At 49.9% G+C, this 21,858-nt stretch overlaps 2 long non-coding RNA genes across 2 annotated transcripts; both read right to left on the bottom strand.

Annotated features, from left to right (window-relative positions):
* Positions 1-8,113: 8,113 nt before the first annotated feature.
* On the bottom strand, positions 8,114-10,272 carry LOC120104592. The gene is made up of 2 exons (XR_005506978.1): positions 9,685-10,272; positions 8,114-8,454 (listed from the first exon to the last, which is right to left on the bottom strand). It is a non-coding gene; the product is annotated as an uncharacterized LOC120104592 (long non-coding RNA).
* A 3,651-nt stretch (positions 10,273-13,923) lies between these two features.
* LOC120104589 lies at positions 13,924-14,599 on the bottom strand. The gene is made up of 2 exons (XR_005506975.1): positions 14,398-14,599; positions 13,924-14,216 (listed from the first exon to the last, which is right to left on the bottom strand). It is a non-coding gene; the product is annotated as an uncharacterized LOC120104589 (long non-coding RNA).
* Between the last annotated feature and the right edge of the window lie 7,259 nt (positions 14,600-21,858).

The raw sequence follows: 21,858 nt of genomic DNA, 5'->3' as shown, positions 1-21,858 counted from the left end.
GTCAGCCGTAGTGGGCCTGGGGTTCGTGGATGGTAAGTGCATTTATTACTGAATAAACCGGCGGTCAGGAAGAGCCATATGCTCTGATGGTTCAGTGATCCGGAGATCGTCTTGAGCCGTGTTCATTAAATGACTGAGTGCATCGGAGACTTGAGGAGGTCTCGTGCATTAATGACATGTCGTGCCAAATACCCACGAAGATCTTATGCCTTGATGGCTTGGAGATGGGGCAGGTTGAACATTTGGTTGAGGCGTGGGCTCGGCAGGGGTGCCGAGCCGAGCTGGTCGCCCAATAGGGCGCCCTGTGGCGGGGTCGGCGCCCTTTGGGCGAGCACCTTCTAGCCGAGCGCCTCTATTTGGCGCTGTCTCTGGTCGGCGCTTTCTAGTTCGAGCGCTTCTCTGGTCGGCGTCCTCTGGTCGGCTCTTCTAGCCGAGCAGCTTTACTTGGTTATTTTGGTTGGGCGCCTCTTCTTGGCGCTCTCTCTGGTCGGCGCTCCTTAATCGAGCGCCTTCTGGTCGGTGCCCTTTGGCCGAGCGCCTTTTCGGTCGGCGCTCTTTAGTCGAGCGCCTCCGTGGCGGTATGACTTGGGGTTTTTTCCCCAACACTACCCCCCGACTTCCGAGTTCCAGTTGGCTACCAGCTGGAGCGCGGGAAGTAGCTTTGGTTGGGTCATTTCGGTTTCCAAAAATTTTAATTTACTGCGCATTTTGAATTATCGGAAGCTTCGAGGTGCCTTTAATAGGCGGCGTCTCTTGTTTTCCGAAAAGTCTCATTATTGGGACACTTTTTGCGAAGCGTCCTCGCGTCGTGGGCTCATGATGGGGCCGCACGATCTTCGATTGCGGACGCCTTTCCGCACGATCCGATGGGGCGCTTCGGCGTTCGAAGCGCTGGCCCTAATTAAATGCGTCGTTCTGTCTTTTAGACCGACACGCGTCGCCATCCAAACAGGATACAGCGTCTCTCGCTGATCCGGGCCGTTGGGGAGGTCTATTTAAACTCTCCCCCGGCCTTCTGTCCTCTTTCTATTACTTCCTGCTTCCAGCTTTTCTTTCTTCTAGTCTTCCTCAGACCGAAGTTCCTTTTCTCCGGCATCTTCCCCAGGTTGTCCTTTTTTTCTTTTTTAATCCCTTTCTTCCTCTACAATGGGTTCTCTCCCCAGTGAAGTCGTATCCACCATGAGCACCCTGGAGGTCGAAATGACCGAAGAGTGGTTTTTCCCTCTTCAGGGGTTCCGTTTGGAACCCGCCAGGCGAAGGGATCGGGTAATCGATCCTCCGGTAGGCCGGATTGGAGTGCACCTGGAGTCACTCTGGGTCGACCTCCGATTTCCTCTTCACAGCTTCGTGAATGAGCTGCTAACCGTATGCCGGTTGGTTCCGGCGCAGCTCACTCCGAATGCCTGGAGGACAGTGATGGGCTTCCTGTCACTGTGTTTACTGCAGGGGATTCCGACCTCTGTTAACGTTTTCCGACGACTTTTTATTTTTAAGTCGAATCCGGGAGACGGAGAGTGGCTTTACATCGCCCTTCAGGCGGGTCGGCCACTCTTTCATGGTGCCCCCTCGTCCATTCATGGCTGGAAGGAGAAGTTCTTCTTCCTTGGCTCTGAACGGTCCTGGGGGTTTGACCCCAGGTGGGGGCCAGCCCAGCTTAAGTCCATCAACAGGCCTCCCCAGCTTTCTCCGCGTGAGCAGGAGACCCTCGATACCATCCGCAGCCTTGGGGACGGGATTTTGCTGAACGGCCTTATTAGTGAGGACGCTCTGGTGAACGTGGGCCTGAGCTCGGCACGTCCTCAGGGTAAGGATAGTTAAACAGCTTTTTATTTCCTTGTTGTTCTATTGTTCTAATTTTGTTCATCTTTGCAGACATCGCAAAGATGGTGACGAAAAGCGAAGTCCTCTACGCCCGCTTCCAGAAGAGGGCAGCCGAGCTCTCGGGCGAGCCTACCGAGCCGAGGAAGAAGCAAAAGGTCTCGGCGACCTCGACTCCCTCGGCGGCAGCAGTGGCCGAGGCGGGTCCTTCCCGCCCCGCGCATCCCGAGGCGGGCCCTTCTCGCCCCGCTTACTCCGGGGCGGGTCCTTCTCAGCCCGCGCGCCCCGAAGCTGGTCAGAGGGAGGGCGCGGATTCCGGGGGCTCGGGCTCCAGGGCAGCCTCGGTGGTGCCCCCATGCCCGGCGCCCGTGCAAAGTCCTGGTCGGCGGGACGCTTCAGTCGCCGACCAGGGGAGGAGTTCCGCGGGTCCCGGGCTTGCACGCCCCGCCATAGTTGTGCGGCGGTCAGATCGGCCGCTCGTCCGACCCCAGCCCCCTAGCTCCGAGCCGGAGAGCAGTCAGGGAGCCTCGGGGTCGGTTCTACCTAGGCCAGCCGATGCTGGCCTTCCGGGTCCATCAAGCTCGGAGGAATGGGTGCCCTTTGCGCCCACCTGGTCGGTGTTCGAGGGCGATTCAGCCCTCGAGAGCCCTCGAGTAGCGCGCGAAGTATTTCGGCTCGCGCTGCTCCCGGCCGACCGGGCCATGATGCAGTCCATGAGCTATAATGCTTTCATGGACTTCACCCGCTGCAACGCCGTCCGGATAAGTAAAATTTTCCTCCTGTGTAATTTGTATAGATTTTTTTTCCTAGTGGCGCCTTATGTTTTTTTTTCGCCTCTTTTACAGCATTTGCACGAGACGGAAATGCTGACGCACCTAGTCCAAGAATATCGGGAGAAGGCCCGGAGGTGCCAGCGCGGGTTTGACGAGGCCCAGGCGAGGTACTTAGCCACCGAGGCGAAGTACCAAGCCGCCGAGGCCGAGCGTCAGGTGCTCCAGAAAAAAGTTGGAGCATCCGAGGAGGGAGTCCGAGCTCTTACCGCAGAGCTCGAGGAAGAGAAGGGCGCGCACGCGTTGGCGAGGTCCGAGCTGCGCGCCGCAGAAAGTCGCCTGGCGAAGGCCGAGCAGGCGCTGGCCTCCCGCGGGCAGGAGGTGGAGAGTGCCCGCGCTCGCCACTTAGAGCTCGAGCGGGGGCTAAGGAACCTCAAGCGGAAGGCCACCTATCATGAGGCCCGGGAGCTCGAGGCTCGAGAGCAGGCCCAGAACGCGGCGAGGCTCTTCCGCGAGTCGGAGGAGTTTCGCGACCTCCTAGAAGAGGAGGGCGTGAATGGGCTGATCCAAGGCTTCCGGGATTTCCGCAACCAACTGCGGCGGCTCCTCCCGAATTTTGACGTGAACCTGCTCCAATCGGGAGCAGGGGTCGAGAGGCCGGCTGCGGAGGCAGAAACTCCGGGGACCGAGGCGGCCGTAGCCGTCCCCAAAGTGACCGAGGTCGCCTCCGAGGCTACTCCTATCGCTGCCGAGGCCACCGAAGAGGTCCCGGCTGCTGAGCCAACCACTCCTGGCACTGCCGAAGCCGAAGTGGTCGAGCTCGAATCTTAGTGTAATTTTTGCTTTATTTGGTTTAAGTCGGGATGGCCCCCCATACTTGTAAGGGCCAAACCCGAATTTTTGTACTTTGCCTACGGGCCTTTTGAAATGAATATACTTTTTTGGAAACTTGTCTATTGTAGTCCAAGTTTCTCTGCTCGGGTCCGTTTTAGGTTCCGAGGATATGGGCTCTAGGGCCTCAGCTTTTACCCGCCACAGGGTTTTAGGTTTGGCTTGCCGAGCTCCGCTGCTCGGTCCTTCGACCACCGGCATAACGCTTATGCTAAGAGGAATTTGGGCTCGGAGAGTCTTTCCGAGCTTAGTCCAGGATTCGACCGAGCCCTAAGGCGGTCTCTAGGACTTAAAATTTTAGCGAAGTTAGTGAACTTTGGGTCCGAGCCTCGAGTTATCGGGGCGGACCGAATTTTTTCCCAACAATTGGGTTGAATACTTGTCAGCTCGTGACAAGGATTCACCATAGTATAATAGTTTGGTGTCGTGAGCATTCTTTCGCCGAGGCGATTGAAAATGCTCTTCTGCTCGGAGTCCATTCTTTGAGGACGTCAGCAGAGATCCGAGGACAATAGATAACGTAAAAACATTAATGTAGAAGCACAAATGGGTACCTTGTACCGTGTGCGTCCATGCGCCGAGGCGACTGAAGACGCTCCTCTGCTCGGAGTCCGTTCCTCGAGGACGTCGGCAGAGAGAAATCCAAGAATGAAATAATGTAAAGACATTAAGTAAATGGGTACCTGGTACCAAGTGCGTCCCTGCGCCGAGGCGACTGAAGACGCTCCTCTGCTCGGAGTCCGTTCCTCGAGGACGTCGGCAGAGAGAAATCCAAGAATGAAATAATGTAAAGACATTAAGTAAATGGGTACCTGGTACCAAGTGCGTCCCTGCGCCGAGGCGACTGAAGACGCTCCTCTGCTCGGAGTCCGTTCCTCGAGGACGTCGGCAGAGAGAAATCCAAGAATGAAATAATGTAAAGACATTAAGTAAATGGGTACCTGGTACCAAGTGCGTCCCTGCGCCGAGGCGACTGAAGACGCTCCTCTGCTCGGAGTCCGTTCCTCGAGGACGTCGGCAGAGAGAAATCCAAGAATGAAATAATGTAAAGACATTAAGTAAATGGGTACCTGGTACCAAGTGCGTCCCTGCGCCGAGGCGACTGAAGACGCTCCTCTGCTCGGAGTCCGTTCATCGAGGACGTCGGCAGAGAGAAATCCAAGAATGAAATAATGTAAAGACATTAAGTAAATGGGTACCTGGTACCAAGTGCGTCCCTGCGCCGAGGCGACTGAAGACGCTCCTCTGCTCGGAGTCCGTTCCTCGAGGACGTTGGCAGAGAGAAATCCAAGAATGAAATAATGTAAAGACATTAAGTAAATGGGTACCTGGTACCAAGTGTGTCCCTGCGCCGAGGCGACTGAAGACGCTCCTCTGCTCGGAGTCCCTTCCTCTAGCGCCAACTGTTGCTGGAAATTGGACCCGAGGGCCGCCGCGAAGCCGGAGAAGGAGGGGCTCCGCCGCAGGGACGGTGGGCGACCGCGCGCCGACTGCTGACGTCCTCCGGAAGGGGTGGAGCTCCGCCTCAGAAGCGGTGGTCGACGGTGCGCCGGCGAGGTGGTGTCCTCCTGGGGGGCGCAGGTCCTGCAAGAAAATCGGTGGCCGGGCTCCCCGGCGCCGGCCCTCCGATGCTTAAGTCAGAGGGGGCAGATATGTGGAGAGAGCGGGGGAGAGAGTATGTGGAGAAGACAGTGTCAATATGTGGATAAGGTGAAGGAGATTGATGTCATCAATGGTGTCTGTGCTGTTTACTTCTATCTTCTCTCCACTTTTTCGGTCCCTCTTTCGGGGTTTTCCGGTCCTTCCGTCCCCCTTCTCTTTCCCCCCAGGTTCCCTTTTATAGTGGGATTTTGTGTTACCTGGGAGGTGACGGGGAATTTGTCCCTTTCCGTCATAATTGGGCACGATTTGGCCCATTAATGGCGTAGTGGAGAACGGGACCGAATCAGACCGGAACCAGGAAGTTGTCACGGTCGATCGGACCCGTTGGAGTGGTTGAACCGTCAGCCGTAGTGGGCCTGGGGTTCGTGGATGGTAAGTGCATTTATTACTGAATGAACCGGCGGTCAGGAAGAGCCATACGCTCTGATGGTTCAGTGATCCGGAGATCGTCTTGAGCCGTGTTCATTAAATGACTGAGTGCATCGGACACTTGAGGAGGTCTCATGCATTAATGACATGTCGTGCCGAATACCCGCGAAGATCTTATGCCTTGATGGCTTGGAGATGGCGGCAGGTTGAACATTTGGTTGAGGCGTCGGCTCGGCAGGGGTGCCGAGCCGAGCTGGTCGCCCAATAGGGCGCCCTGTGGCGGGGTCGGCGCCCTTTGGGCGAGCACCTTCTAGCCGAGCGCCTCTATTTGGCGCTGTCTCTGGTCGGCGCTTTCTAGTTCGAGCGTTTCTCTGGTCGGCGTCCTCTGGTCGGCTCTTCTAGCCGAGCAGCTTTACTTGGTTATTTTGGTTGGGCGCCTCTTCTTGGCGCTCTCTCTGGTCGGCGCTCCTAAGTCGAGCGCCTTCTGGTCGGTGCCCTTTGGCCGAGCGCCTTTCCGGTCGGCGCTCTTTAGTCGAGCGCCTCCGTGGCGGTATGACTTGGGGTTTTTCCCCCAACAGTGACCTTTCAGAATTTTCTCCATTGAAACTCCGCATTGGGGGCTCCTTGCAAGATAAGGTCATATATGGCGTGGATCCTCAACAGCCATGTACTCCTTTTGTTAAGAAAAAATCTGAGATGTTTGGTTTTTCTCAAGGCTGCCTACCCATGCATAGATGGGATGAACTCAATGGTTTCTTCAAAAAAGCCGGGTACTTTGATTATTTAAACTTCCTATAAATGCCTCATGGACTAGTTTTTCCCTTGATCCCACTAGAAAAATTCTGTTAGGATAGTATGCTTTCATAATGAATGCTTTCGTGGTAGGCGTATCCTGCATTTCTCATTGCTCTCTTCATAAATTTTGTCTAATCCGATGCATTCTTGCTTCAGAGCTGTAATCATTTTTGGGCTGAATGCCCTTAATGGAAGGGTTCATTTGCCGGGTGGTTCTTTAGGAGGACCCTGGAACTCCACCAATGCTGCATCTTTTATTCACTACACTGTCAATAAGGGTTACACTATCCATGGTTGGGAGCTTGGTAAGAGTCATGTCCCATTTAGATTCCTCACTTCATAAAGATTTTGCTCAATAGAGATAGTACTGAAGTTAGAATAAACAATGACAAAAGATTAACAAACAGCTGATCTAATTCAATGGGATGTTAAAAATCTTTTATATTTAATTTACATCGATTTCTGTTAAGATAAGGATGCGTATGAATTTTTGCTTCTAACTAATATCATCCGGATGCACAACCAAAACCGGTTTCAGCCTGGGGAAGAGATGGTGATCTCCAAGCTATGGATCACTGCCGCGTGTCGTCTCCGAGACGAGGGATGAGAAGGAATCTTTTTTAGTCCCTGTATCCGTTTATGCGATATAAGTATTTCAGTTGGATGCTTGCCCACGCTGGGCCCTTTCTTGACCCCTTAGAAAAAGAAATGGGACCCACCCACAAGTTTTACCTATTTTTGACTATTTTTTATATCCAGTAATGCTAGGAATGAGAGCTTAGTACTAAAGTAGGGTGACATTTCGGCTAAGATCCATGGGCTCATCTCATAGGCAAATATATATATATATATATATATAGACTAATGGAACAGCAGATTGAGTGGCTTCATATGTGATCAACTATTTTAAAAATATTTTGCAGATGAAAGAGATCTATCTAGTGCACTCCAAAATTTATTATTTTTTAATTTTTTTACTGTATAATATATCCATACACCATAATATATATATATATTATTGTAATAAGTTTAGTAATAGAGGAGGGAGGGACATTTTAGTAATAGGATTAGGCATCCGGCCCCGCATTTAATCGACGCTCACGCGTTTTGAACCTGAGCCACTTCGGTGAAATCTTAGCCCCATTCCAACTGTGCTATCATCTTAGGGCTCGTTTGGTTCGCGGGAAGTATTTTCCCTCCTAGGAATATAATTCCTGGAAATCAGATTCCTAGGAAGAGGATACCTAGGAAAGTACTTTTGGCATGTTTGGTTAATTATGGGAAAGTGACAAATTTCCAAAGTGCTTATGTTTGGTTGACCATCCACTTTCTTAGGAAAGTTATGTATAATTCCTATTATGCCCTTAATAAAAAATAGGTTTTTAATGCCTCTTTAATGCTTCTTTAATTCTGAAGGGTCTTTTTGGAAAAAAATAAAAAAGGAGTGATTCTCACCTCATGGGAAAGTAACTTTCCCATGTTTCTCATGGGAAAGACTTTCCCATGAAATGTGGGAATCATATTCCCATGGGAATACAACTTTTCTATCTCTCTCCTTTGAAAATAGGTTCTTTTTGGAAAAAAATAAAAAAGGAGTGATTCCCACCTCATGGGAAAGTAACTTTCCCATGTTTCTCATGGGAAAGACTTTCCTATGAAATGTGGGAATCATATTCCCATGGAAATACAATTTTCCTATCTCTCTCCTTTGAAAACTCCAACCAAACAAGAGGCATTTCATTACTTTTCCGTTGACCACACTTTCCCCCCTCCTTTTCCTGCGAACCGAACGAGCCCTTAATCATAAATAATATTTTCTGGCTAGTTTTGTTGGGTGATGTTATGGATTATATCACGTACAGATAGACAGCCATTTCTGATAATATATGACATAACTGGATTATTATTACTTTCTAAAAAGGCATGTGAAGCAATTACAGCACACATGGATCATTATTCATGAGGACAAGTGCATATTTCGAATCTTGAACTCATGGAGTCTGGTAAAGGTTTCCTGCAGGGGGGTTGCAGTCGGCCACGCATTCCGCTCGCGTATTATAACAACGTGACCCGCGTCCATGGGCTGGGCAGCAGTAGCAGGGACGCCCAGAAATGCAAACGTCAATATAGCACGGCTCTGGGCCTTGACCTATCCAAAAGACGTTCAAGGTTAGAAACTATATTAGCCTAGTTTGGCCATAATTTAAAATTGACGATCAAATATTATGATACAAAGATTTAAAACTAGTAAAGAAATACAAGTTGCAAGAATAGGATTTAGCTTTTTCTACACCAAAAAAATCATAACTGTGTTTTTAATGAATGAATACTGGTTAAGGTACTATTTTCTTTCAGTGTTGCCAGTCTTCTTCATCTTTTCTCACGAAAAGAGATAGACACTGTTGGGGGAAAACCCAAGTCATGCCATCTCAGAAGCGCCCGACCAGAGAGGCGCCCGACCAAAGAGCGCCGACCAGAGAGGCGCCCGACCAAAGAGCGCCGACCAGAAGCAATCCCGCCACAGGACACTCCGCTAGGCGACCAGCTCGGCTCGGCACCCGTGCCAGGCCCATGCCTTAGCCGAATACCCAATTTCCGTCTAACCCTTTAAAGGATCTGACAACTAAATACATGACTCCACTACAACCTGCCACCATCCCTAAGCCATCAAGGCACGAGATCTCCGCAGGTATTCGGCACGGCCTATCATCAATGCATGAGACCCCCTCAGGCCTCTGATGCACTCAGTCATTAAATGAACACGGCTCAAGATTATCTCCGGATCACTGAACCATCAAAGCGTATGGCTCTTCCTGACCGCCGGTTCACTCAGCAATTAATGCACTTACCATCCACGAACCCCAGGCCCACCACGGCCGGCGGTTCAACCACCCCAATGGGTCCGATCAACCGCGACAACTCCCTGACTCCGGTCTGATCCAGCCTTATTCTCCACTACGCCATTAATGAGCAAAATCGTGCCTAATTATCACAAAAGAGGACAAATCCCCCTGTCACCTCCCAGGTAACATAATATCTTCTTATAAAAGGGAACCTGGAGGAAGGAGGGAAGGGACGACACAGAACGGACACAAATATACACAAAAAAGAACAAACATTCCTCCTCCTTTACTCCCTCCACATATTAGCCTCCTCTGACTTAAGCTTCGGAGGGCCGGCGCCGGAAAGCCCGGCCACCGGCTTTTTTGTAGGACTCTCCGGGAGGACGCCACCAGTCGACGCACCGTCATCCACCGTCCCGGCAGCGGAGCTCCTCCCCTCTTGGTTCGCGGCAGCCCTCGGGTCCAATTTCCAGCAACAGACATAGATAGCGGAAGAGAGGGAGGAAGGCAAACGAACAGAGTAACCTAATACTTACATTGATTCTGAGCAAAGAGTCCTGCAAGGACGAAGAAAACCAAAGCCAAACGCATGGTCTTCATGGCGAACGTACCCAAGGGAATTGAAGAAGATAATCACAAGGCTACCTTTACACTATCAAACGGGAGGTAACACCGAGGCTTTTAAAAGCCATTATGGAAATTATTTTGGGTGGGAGTTACTAAATATATTTTCTTTAAAAAGGTTGCTATATATCGATGCCGAATGGAATTGGAAGACAATTATAAGGCTGCTTTTTTTGGCCAATCAAACAAGGACTTTTAAACCATATGGAAACTAAATATCTTCTCTTTAGTTATGGTGACAAAATCTTTCATGGTGGGAATCAGTATATATATATATATTCTTTAAAAAGGTTGTGACAGATACATATAATGAATCGAATTAAACAAGGCAATCAATCACAAGGCTGTCATTTCCCATAAAACAAGAGACAGGCCGTCCAAGGTGTAGGTAAGGTGTAGGTCCAAGGTGGAGATAAGGATGCGTATGAATTTTTGCTTCTAACTAATATCATCCGGATGCACAACCAAAATCGGTTTCAGCCTAGGGAAGAGATGGTGATCTCCAAGCTATGGATCACTACCGCGTGTCGTCTCCGAGACGAGGGATGAGAAGGAATCTTTTTTGGTCTCTGTATCCGTTTATGCGATATAAGTATTTCAGTTGGATGCTTGCCCACGCTGGGCCCTTTCTTGACCCCTTAGAAAAAGAAATTGGACCCACCCAAAATAAGTTTCCTTACCTACACCTTGGACGGCCTGTCTCTTGTTTTATGGGAAATGACAGCCTTGTGATTGATTGCCTTGTTTAATTCGATTCATTATATGTATCTGTCACAACCTTTTTAAAGAATATATATATATATATATATACTGATTCCCACCATGAAAGATTTTGTCACCATAACTAAAGAGAAGATATTTAGTTTCCATATGGTTTAAAAGTCCTTGTTTGATTGGCCAAAAAAAGCAGCCTTATAATTGTCTTCCAATTCCATTCGGCATCGATATATAGCAACCTTTTTAAAGAAAATATATTTAGTAACTCCCACCCAAAATAATTTCCATAATGGCTTTTAAAAGCCTCGGTGTTACCTCCCGTTTGATAGTGTAAAGGTAGCCTTGTGATTATCTTCTTCAATTCCCTTGGGTACGTTCGCCATGAAGACCATGCGTTTGGTTTTGGTTTTCTTCATCCTTGCAGGACTCTTTGCTCAGAATCAATGTAAGTATTAGGTTACTCTGTTCGTTTGCCTTCCTCCCTCTCTTCCGCTATCTATGTCTGTTGCTGGAAATTGGACCCGGGGGCTGCCGCGAACCAAGAGGGGAGGAGCTCCGCTGCCGGGACGGTGGATGACGGTGCGTCGACTGGTGGCGTCCTCCCGGAGAGTCCTACAAAAAAACCGGTGGCCGGGCTTTCCGGCGCCGGCCCTCCGAAGCTTAAGTCAGAGGAGGCTAATATGTGGAGGGAGTAAAGGAGGAGGAATGTTTGTTCTTTTTTGTGTATATTTGTGTCCGTTCTGTGTCGTCCCTTCCCTCCTTCCCCCAGGTTCCCTTTTATAGGAAGATATTATGTTACCTGGGAGGTGACAGGGGGATTTGTCCTCTTTTGTGATAATTAGGCACGATTTTGCTCATTAATGGCGTAGTGGAGAATAAGGCTGGATCAGACCGGAGTCAGGGAGTTGTCGCGGTTGATCGGACCCATTGGGGTGGTTGAACCGCCGACCGTGGTGGGCCTGGGGTTCGTAGATGGTAAGTGCATTAATTGCTGAGTGAACCGGCGGTCAGGGAGAGCCATACGCTTTGATGGTTCAGTGATCCGGAGATAATCTTGAGCCGTGTTCATTTAATTACTGAGTGCATCAGAGGCCTGAGGGGGTCTCATGCATTGATGATAGGCCGTGCCGAATACCTGCGGAGATCTCGTGCCTTGATGGCTTAGGGATGGTGGCAGGTTGTAGTGGAGTCATGTATTTAGTTGTCAGATCCTTTAAAGGGTTAGACGGAAATTGGGTATTCGGCTAAGGCATGGGCCTGGCACGGGTGCCGAGCCGAGCTGGTCGCCTAGCGGAGTGTCCTGTGGCGGGATTGCTTCTGGTCGGCGCTCTTTGGTCGGGCGCCTCTCTTGTCGGCGCTCTTTGGTCGGGCGCCTCTCTAGTCTGCTCTCTTTGGTCGGGCGCTTCTGAGACGGCATGACTTGGGTTTTTCCCCAACAGTGTCTATCTCTTTTCGTGAGAAAAGATGAAGAAGACTGGCAACACTGAAAGAAAATAGTACCTTAACCAGTATTCATTCATTAAAAACACAGTTATGATTTTTTTGGTGTAGAAAAAGCTAAATCCTGTTCTTGCAACTTGTATTTCTTTACTAGTTTTAAATCTTTGTATCATAATATTTGATCGTCAATTTTAAATTATGGCCAAACTAGGCTAATATAGTTTCTAACCTTGAACGTCTTTTGGATAGGTCAAGGCCCAGAGCCGTGCTATATTGACGTTTGCATTTCTGGACGTCCCTGCTACTGCTGCCCAGCCCATGGACGCGGGTCACGTTGTTATAATACGCGAGCGGAATGCGTGGCCGACTGCAACCCCCCTGCAGGAAACCTTTACCAGACTCCATGAGTTCAAGATTCGAAATATGCACTTGTCCTCATGAATAATGATCCATGTGTGCTGTAATTGCTTCACATGCCTTTTTAGAAAGTAATAATAATCGAGTTATGTGATATATTATCAGAAATGGCTGTCTATCTGTACGTGATATAATCCATAACATCACCCAACAAAACTAGCCAGAAAATATTATTTATGATTAAGGGCTCGTTCGGTTCGCAGGAAAAGGAGGGGGGAAAGTGTGGTCAACGAAAAAGTAATGAAATGCCTCTTGTTTGGTTGGAGTTTTCAAAGGAGAGAGATAGAAAAATTGTATTCCCATGGGAATATGATTCCCACATTTCATAGGAAAGTCTTTCCCATGAGAAACATGGGAAAGTTACTTTCCCATGAGGTGAGAATCACTCCTTTTTTATTTTTTTCCAAAAAGAACCTATTTTCAAAGGAGAGAGATAGAAAAGTTGTATTCCCATGGGAATATGATTCCCACATTTCATGGAAAAGTCTTTCCCATGAGAAACATGGAAAAGTTACTTTTCCATGAGGTGGGAATCACTCCTTTTTTATTTTTTTCCAAAAAGACCCTTCAGAATTAAAGAAGCATTAAAGAGGCATTAAAAACCTATTTTTTATTAAGGGCATAATAGGAATTATACATAACTTTCCTAAGAAAGTGGATGGTCAACCAAACATAAGCACTTTGGAAATTTGTCACTTTCCCATGGTTAACCAAACATGCCAAAAGTACTTTCCTAGGTATCCTCTTCCTAGGAATCTGATTTTCAGAAATTATATTCCTAGGAGGAAAAATACTTTTCGCGAACCAAACGAGCCCTAAGATGATAGCACAGTTGGAATGGGGCTAAGATTTCACCGAAGTGGCTCAGGTTCAAAACGCGTGAGCGTCGATTAAATGCGGGGCCGGATGCCTAATCCTATTACTAAAATGTCCCTCCCTCCTCTATTACTAAACTTATTACAATAATATATATATATATATATATATATATATATATATATATATATATTATGGTGTATGGATATATTATACAGTAAAAAAATTAAAAAATAATAAATTTTGGAGTGCACTAGATAGATCTCTTTCATCCGCAAAATATTTTTAAAATAGTTGATCACATATGAAGCCACTCAATCTGCTGTTCCATTAGTCTATATATATATATATATATATATATATATATATATTTGCCTATGAGATGAGCCCATGGATCTTAGCCGAAATGTCACCCTACTTTAGTACTAAGCTCTCATTCCTAGCATTAGTGGTGGATATAAAAAATAGTCAAAAATAGGTAAAACTTGTGGGTGGGTCCCATTTCTTTTTCTAAGGGGTCAAGAAAGGGCCCAGCGTGGGCAAGCATCCAACTGAAATACTTATATCGCATAAACGGATACAGGGACCAAAAAAGATTCCTTCTCATCCCTCGTCTCGGAGACGACACGCGGCAGTGATCCATAGCTTGGAGATCACCATCTCTTCCCCAGGCTGAAACCGGTTTTGGTTGTGCATCCGGATGATATTAGTTAGAAGCAAAAATTCATACGCATCCTTATCTTAACAGAAATCGATGTAAATTAAATATAAAAGATTTTTAACATCCCATTGAATTAGATCAGCTGTTTGTTAATCTTTTGTCATTGTTTATTCTAACTTCAGTACTATCTCTATTGAGCAAAATCTTTATGAAGTGAGGAATCTAAATGGGACATGACTCTTACCAAGCTCCCAACCATGGATAGTGTAACCCTTATTGACAGTGTAGTGAATAAAAGATGCAGCGTTGGTGGAGTTCCAGGGTCCTCCTAAAGAACCACCCGGCAAATGAACCCTTCCATTAAGGGCATTCAGCCCAAAAATGATTACAGCTCTGAAGCAAGAATGCATCGGATTAGACAGAATTTATGAAGAGAGCAATGAGAAATGCAGGATACGCCTACCACGAAAGCATTCATTATGAAAGCATACTATCCTAACAGAATTTTTCTAGTGGGATCAAGGGAAAAACTAGTCCATGAGGCATTTATAGGAAGTTTAAATAATCAAAGTACCCGGCTTTTTTGAAGAAACCATTGAGTTCATCCCATCTATGCATGGGTAGGCAGCCTTGAGAAAAACCAAACATCTCAGATTTTTTCTTAACAAAAGGAGTACATGGCTGTTGAGGATCCACGCCATATATGACCTTATCTTGCAAGGAGCCCCCAATGCGGAGTTTCAATGGAGAAAATTCTGAAAGGTCACTGTTGGGGGAAAAACCCCAAGTCATACCGCCACGGAGGCGCTCGACTAAAGAGCGCCGACCGGAAAGGCACTCGGCCAAAGGGCACCGACCTGAAGGCACTCGACTAAGGAGCGCCGACCAGAGAGAGCGCCAAGAAGAGGCGCCCAACCAAAATAACCAAGTAAAGCTGCTCGGCTAGAAGAGCCGACCAGAGGACGCCGACCAGAGAAGCGCTCGAACTAGAAAGCGCCGACCAGAGACAGCGCCAAATAGAGGCGCTCGGCTAGAAGGTGCTCGCCCAAAGGGCGCCGACCCCGCCACAGGGCGCCCTATTGGGCGACCAGCTCGGCTCGGCACCCCTGCCGAGCCGACGCCTCAACCAAATGTTCAACCTGCCGCCATCTCCAAGCCATCAAGGCATAAGATCTTCGCGGGTATTCGGCACGACATGTCATTAATGCACGAGACCTCCTCAAGTCTCCGATGCACTCAGTCATTTAATGAACACGGCTCAAGACGATCTCCGGATCACTGAACCATCAGAGCGTATGGCTCTTCCTGACCGCCGGTTCATTCAGTAATAAATGCACTTACCATCCACGAACCCCAGACCCACTACGGCTGACGGTTCAACCACTCCAACGGGTCCGATCGACCGTGACAACTCCCTGGTTCCGGTCTGATTCGGTCCCGTTCTCCACTACGCCATTAATGGGCCAAATCGTGCCCAATTATGACGGAAATGGACAAATTTTCCGTCACCTCCCAGGTAACACAAAATCCCACTATAAAAGGGAACCTGGGGGGAAAGAGAAGGGGGACGGAGGACCGAAAAACCCCGAAAGAGGGACCGAAAAAGAGGAGAGAAGATAGAAGTAAACAGCACAGACACCATTGATGACATCAATCTCCTTCACCTTATCCACATATTGATATTGTCTTCTCCACATACTCTCTCCCCCGCTCTCTCCACATATCTGCCCCCTCTGACTTAAGCATCGGAGGGCCGGCGCCGGAGAGCTCGGCCACCGGTTTTCTTGCAGGACCTGCGCCCCCCTGGAGGACACCACCCCGCCGGCGCACCGTCGACCACCGCTTCTGAGGCGGAGCTCCACCCCTTTCGGAGGACGTCAGCAGCCGGCGCGCGGTCGCCCACCGTCCCTGCGGCGGAGCCCCTCCTTCCCCGGCTTCGCGGCGGCCCCCGGGTCCAATTTCCAGCAACAGTTGGCGCTAGAGGAAGGGACTCCGAGCAGAGGAGCGTCTTCAGTCGCCTCGGCGCAGGGACGCACTTGGTACCAGGTACCCATTTACTTAATGTCTTTACATTATTTCATTCTTGGATTTCTCTCTGCCGACGTCCTCGAGGAACGGACTCCGAGCAGAGGAGCGTCTTCAGTCGCCTCGGCGCAGAGACGCACTTGGTACCAGGTACCCATTTACTTAATGTCTTTACATTATTTCATTCTTGAATTTCTCTCTGCCAACGTCCTCGAGGAACGGACTTCGAGCAGAGGAGCGTCTTCAGTCGCCTCGGCGCAGGGACGCACTTGGTACCAGGTACCCATTTACTTAATGTCTTTACATTATTTCATTCTTGGATTTCTCTCTGCCAACGTCCTCAAGGAACGGACTCCGAGCAGAGGAGCGTCTTCAGTCGCCTCGGCGCAGGGACGCACTTGGTACCAGGTACCCATTTACTTAATGTCTTTACATTATTTCATTCTTGGATTTCTCTCTGCCAACGTCCTCGAGGAACGGACTCCGAGCAGAGGAGCGTCTTCAGTCGCCTCGGCGCAGGGACGCACTTGGTACCAGGTACCCATTTACTTAATGTCTTTACATTATTTCATTCTTGGATTTCTCTCTGCCGACGTCCTCGAGGAACGGACTCCGAGCAGAGGAGCGTCTTCAGTCGCCTCGGCGCATGGACGCACACGGTACAAGGTACCCATTTGTGCTTCTACATTAATGTTTTTACGTTATCTATTGTCCTCGATCTCTGCTGACGTCCTCAAAGAATGGACTCCGAGCAGAAGAGCATTTTCAATCGCCTCGGCGAAAGAATGCTCACGACACCAAACTATTATACTATGGTGAATCCTTGTCACGAACTGACAAGTATTCAACCCAATTGTTGGGAAAAAATTCGGTCCGCCCCGATAACTCGAGGCTCGGACCCAAAGTTCACTAACTTCGCTAAAATTTTAAGTCCTAGAGACCGCCTTAGGGCTCGGTCGAATCCTGGACTAAGCTCGGAAAGACTCTCCGAGCCCAAATTCCTCTTAGCATAAGCGTTATGCCGGTGGTCGAAGGACCGAGCAGCGGAGCTCGGCAAGCCAAACCTAAAACCCTGTGGCGGGTAAAAGCTGAGGCCCTAGAGCCCATATCCTCGGAACCTAAAACGGACCCGAGCAGAGAAACTTGGACTACAATAGACAAGTTTCCAAAAAAGTATATTCATTTCAAAAGGCCCGTAGGCAAAGTACAAAAATTCGGGTTTGGCCCTTACAAGTATGGGGGGCCATCCCGACTTAAACCAAATAAAGCAAAAATTACACTAAGATTCGAGCTCGACCACTTCAGCTTCGGCAGTGCCAGGAGTGGTTGGCTCAGCAGCCGGGACCTCTTCGGTGGCCTCGGCAGCGATAGGAGTAGCCTCGGAGGCGACCTCGGTCACTTCGGGGACGGCTACGGCCGCCTCGGTCCCCGGAGTTTCTGCCTCCGCAGCCGGCCTCTCGACCCCTGCTCCCGGTTGGAGCAGGTTCACGTCAAAATCCGGGAGGAGCCGCCGCAGTTGGTTGCGGAAATCCCGGAAGCCTTGGATCAGCCCATTCACGCCCTCCTCTTCTAGGAGGTCGCGAAACTCCTCCGACTCGCGGAAGAGCCTCACCGCATTCTGGGCCTGCTCTAGAGCCTCGAGCTCCCGGGCCTCATGATAGGTGGCCTTCCGCTCGAGGTCCCTTAGCCCCCGCTCGAGCTCTAAGTGGCGAGCGCGGGCACTCTCCACCTCCTGCCCGCGGGAGGCCAGCGCCTGCTCGGCCTTCGCCAGGCGACTTTCTGCGGCGCGCTGCTCGGACCTCGCCAATGCGTGCGCCCCCTTCTCTTCCTCGAGCTCTGCGGTAAGAGCTCGGACTCCCTCCTCGGATGCTCCAACTTTTTCCTGGAGCACCTGACGCTCGGCCTCGGCGGCTTGGTACTTCGCCTCGGCGGCTAAGTACCTCGCCTGGGCCTCGTCAAACCCGCGCTGGCACCTCCGGGCCTTCTCCCGGTATTCTTGGACTAGGTGCATCAGCATTTCCGTCTCGTGCAAATGCTGTAAAAGAGACGAAAAGAAAAACATAAGGCGCCACTAGGAAAAAAATCTATACAAATTACACAGGAGGAAAATTTTACTTACCCGGACGGCGTTGCAGCGGGTGAAGTCCATGAAAGCATTATAGCTCATGGACTGCATCATGGCCCGGTCGGCCGGGAGCAGCGCGAGCCGAAATACTTCGCGCGCTACTCGAGGGCTCTCGAGGGCTGAATCGCCCTCGAACACCGACCAGGTGGGCGCAAAGGGCACCCGTTCCTCCGAGCATGATGGACCCGGAAGGCCAGCATCGGCTGGCCTAGGTAGAACCGACCCCGAGGCTCCCTGACTGCTCCCCGGCTCGGAGCTAGGGGGCTGGGGTCGGACGAGCGGCCGATCTAACCGCCGCACAACTATGGCGGGGCATGCAAGCACGGGACCCGCGGAACTCCTCCCTTGGTCGGCGACTGAAGCGTCCCGCCGACCAGGACTTTGCACGGGCGCCGGGCATGGGGCACCACCGAGGCTGCCCTGGAGCCCGAGCCCCCGGAATCCGCGCCCTCCCTCTGACCAGCTTCGGGGCGCGCGGGCTGAGAAGGACCCGCCCCGGAGTAAGCAGGGCGAGAAGGGCCCGCCTCGGGATGCGCGGGGCGGGAAGGACCCGTCTCGGCCACTGCTGCCGCCGAGGGAGTCGAGGTCGCCGAGACCTTTTGCTTCTTCCTCGGCTCGGTAGGCTCGCCCGAGAGCTCGGCTGCCCTCTTCTGGAAGCGGGCATAGAGGACTTCGCTTTTCGTCACCATCTTTGCGATGTCTGCAAAGATGAACAAAATTAGAACATTAGAACAACAAGGAAATAAAAAGCTGTTTAACTATCCTTACCCTGAGGATGTGCCGAGCTCAGGCCCACGTTCACCAGAGCGTCCTCGCTAATGAGGCCGTTCAGCAAAATCCCGTTCCCAAGGCTGCGGATGGTATCGAGGGTCTCTTGCTCACGCGGAGAAAGCTGGCGAGGCCTGTTGATGGACTTAAGCTGGGCTGGCCCCCACCTGGAGGCCTCTGGGAGATGGGTGGAGCTCTTCTGCGGCTCCTGGGCTTCTGCTTCTGGGCATTTCTATGGCTCTCCAGCTTCGTCGCAGTGGACGCTGTTGGGGCTTCTCCGCCTGCTGGGGCCAGCAAGGGGACCGCCGTCGTCGATGGGACAACTGCCATTGCGGTCACTGACGATGACTTCGTTTGCGCTACGCTGGATTGGTGGCCGCCGGAGAAGTGTGATTACGGGACTTGTAGCTGGGGCCTCGCATCCGTGCTCAATCTGGTAAAAAGTTTGTTTTTTTGGCTTAGTGCTGATATATTTTGGCAATGTGGAGCTCGTCAAAATCTGAACTTTTATTCATATGGATTTTCTCAGAATTTGTTTTTTTTTTTTGTGTGGGGGGTGGGGGTGGGGGCGGGGGGGTTCAGTTTGGTAGCAATGCTCAATTTGGTCAAAAGTTCGATGTTTGCTCTGTATTGTGTTATAAATTTTGTAATGTGGAGCTTGTCAAAACTGAACTTTTTCTTTTTTGGTCGATTTGGCCAATTGTTTGTGTTGTTTCTAGATTTTTTTTCTTAGCATTGTCTATGTAAAAATTTATATTTTTGTCAGTATTTGGCAATGGTTTTCTATGATTTGGAGCTTAATTAAAATGAAGAATTTATATTTTTGCCTCTATTCTGGAGAGTTTTTTTTTGTCTATGTGTTGTTTCCAGATTGTTTCCCCTTTTTTCATTTCGAGTGAAAACTATTTGTAGTTTTCATTAATATGCTAATTTTATTTGTTTCACTCTTCTTGATATCATAGGTTTGTTGAATGGAAATTGAAAATGAGGATCGAGTACTTCTGATAAAGTTCACTCCATCATCATTTATATTTCCTCATAATGTCTAATCCTGTGAGGTCCATTTTACATTTTGAAGATGGTTTCCTTGACATGGTTTCTGATATTAAGTAGTAGTATATAGTCTTAAGAAAAAAACGATCTTCTCTTCTTCTTCCTCTGAAAAGAAATGAAGGGCTATTTGGTTTACTATGCTTCGTTCCCTTCTATATTCAATTGTTTATTTGTGTGTTCATTTGTCCATCTCATGTTAGTGTGTGTGATCCAGACTTTTTTTTTTTCAAAACAAATATTACTTTCTGAATGTGAAGGTAAAATGATTGAAAATGGTGATTGACACAGGTGTTTCATTTTTTCCTTCTCTCAGAATCTTTCCAACAAGATTTTATTGAATGCTGTTAAAGGTAAGTGCTTTCCTAGTATTTTATTTTAAAAAATTAATCTATGCCTATGCTTTTAATATCAAATGGCCAATCTAGTTTTTTTTTTCTCTGAACTAATTTTGTGACTGTTGCTGGAATTGGACCGGGGCCGCCGCGAAGCCGGGGAAGGAGGGGCTCCGCCGCAAGGGACGGTGGGCGACCGCGCGCCGGCTGCTGACGTCCTCCGGAAGGGGGTGGAGCTCCGCCTCAGAAGCGGTGGTCGACGGCTGCGCCGGCGGGGTGGTGTCCTCCTGGGGGCGCAGGTCCTGCAAGAAACCGGTGGCCGGGCTCCCCCGGCGCCGGCCTCCGATGCTTAAGTCAGAGGGGGCAGATATGTGGAGAGAGCGGGGGAGAGAGTATGTGGAGAAGACAGTGTCAATATGTAGATAAGGTGAAGGAGATTGATGTCATCAATGGTGTTGTGCTGTTTACTTCTATCTTCTCTCCTCTTTTTCGGTCCCTCTTTCGGGGTTTTCCGGTCCTTCCGTCCCCCTTCTCTTTCTCCCCAGGGTTCCTTTTTATAGTGGGATTTTGTGTTACATGGGAGGTGACGGGAATTTGTCCCTTTTCCGTCATAATTGGGCACGATTTGGCCCATTAATGGCTAGTGGAGAACGGGACCGAATCAGACCGGAACCAGGGAGTTGTCACGGTCGATCGGACCCGTTGGAGTGGTGAACCGTCAGCCGTAGTGGGCCTGGGGTTCGTGGATGTAAGTGCATTTATTACTGAATGAACCGGCGGTCAGGAAGAGCCATACGCTCTGATGGTTCAGCGATCCGGAGATCGTTTGAGCCGTGTTCATTAAATGACTGAGTGCATCGGAGACTTGAGGAGGTTCGTGCATTAATGACATGTCGTGCCGAATACCGCGAAGATCTTATGCCTTGATGACTTGGAGATGGCAGCAGGTTGAACATTTGGTTGAGGCGTCGGTCGGCAGGGGTGCCGAGCCGAGCTGGTCGCCCAATAGGGCGCCCTGTGGGGGGTCGGCGCCCTTTGGGGCGAGCACCTTCTAGCCGAGCGCCTCTATTTGGCGCTGTCTCTGGTCGCGCTTTCTAGTTCGAGCGCTTCTCTGGTCGGCGTCCTCTGGTCGGCTCTTCTAGCCGAGCAGCTTTTAACTTGGTTATTTTGGTTGGCGCGCCTCTTCTTGGCGCTCTCTCTGGTCGGCGCTCCTTATCGAGCGCCTTCTGGTCGGTGCCCTTTGGCCGAGCGACTTTCGGTCGGCGCTCTTTAGTCGAGCGCCTCCGTGGCGGTACTGACTTAGGGTTTTTTCCCCAACACTACCCCCCGACTAGTTCCGAGTTCCAGTTGGCTACCAGCCTGGAGCGCGGGAAAGTAGCTTTGGTTGGGTCATTTCGGTTTCCAAAAATTTTAATTTACGTGCGCATTTTGAATTATCGGAAGCTTCGAGGTGCCTTTAATAGGCGGCGTCTCTTGTTTCCGAAAAGTCTCATTATTGGGACACTTTTTGCGAAGCGTCCTCGCGTCGTGGGCTCATGATGGGGCCGCACGATCTTCGATTGCGGACGCCTTTCCGCCCGATCCGATGGGGCGCTTCGGCGTTCGAAGCGCTGGCCCTAATTAAATGCGTCGTTCTGTCTTTTAGAACCGACACGCGTCGCCATCCAAACAGGATACAGCGTCTCTCGCTGATCCGGGCCGTTGGGGAGGGTCTATTTTAAACTCTCCCCCG

The sequence above is a fragment of the Phoenix dactylifera genome, unplaced genomic scaffold (genome assembly GCF_009389715.1).
Source record: "Phoenix dactylifera cultivar Barhee BC4 unplaced genomic scaffold, palm_55x_up_171113_PBpolish2nd_filt_p 000046F, whole genome shotgun sequence".
Classification (NCBI taxonomy): domain Eukaryota; kingdom Viridiplantae; phylum Streptophyta; class Magnoliopsida; order Arecales; family Arecaceae; genus Phoenix; species Phoenix dactylifera.
Note: the sequence above shows the minus strand (reverse complement) of the source record. Positions and strands in the feature narration are given on the sequence as shown.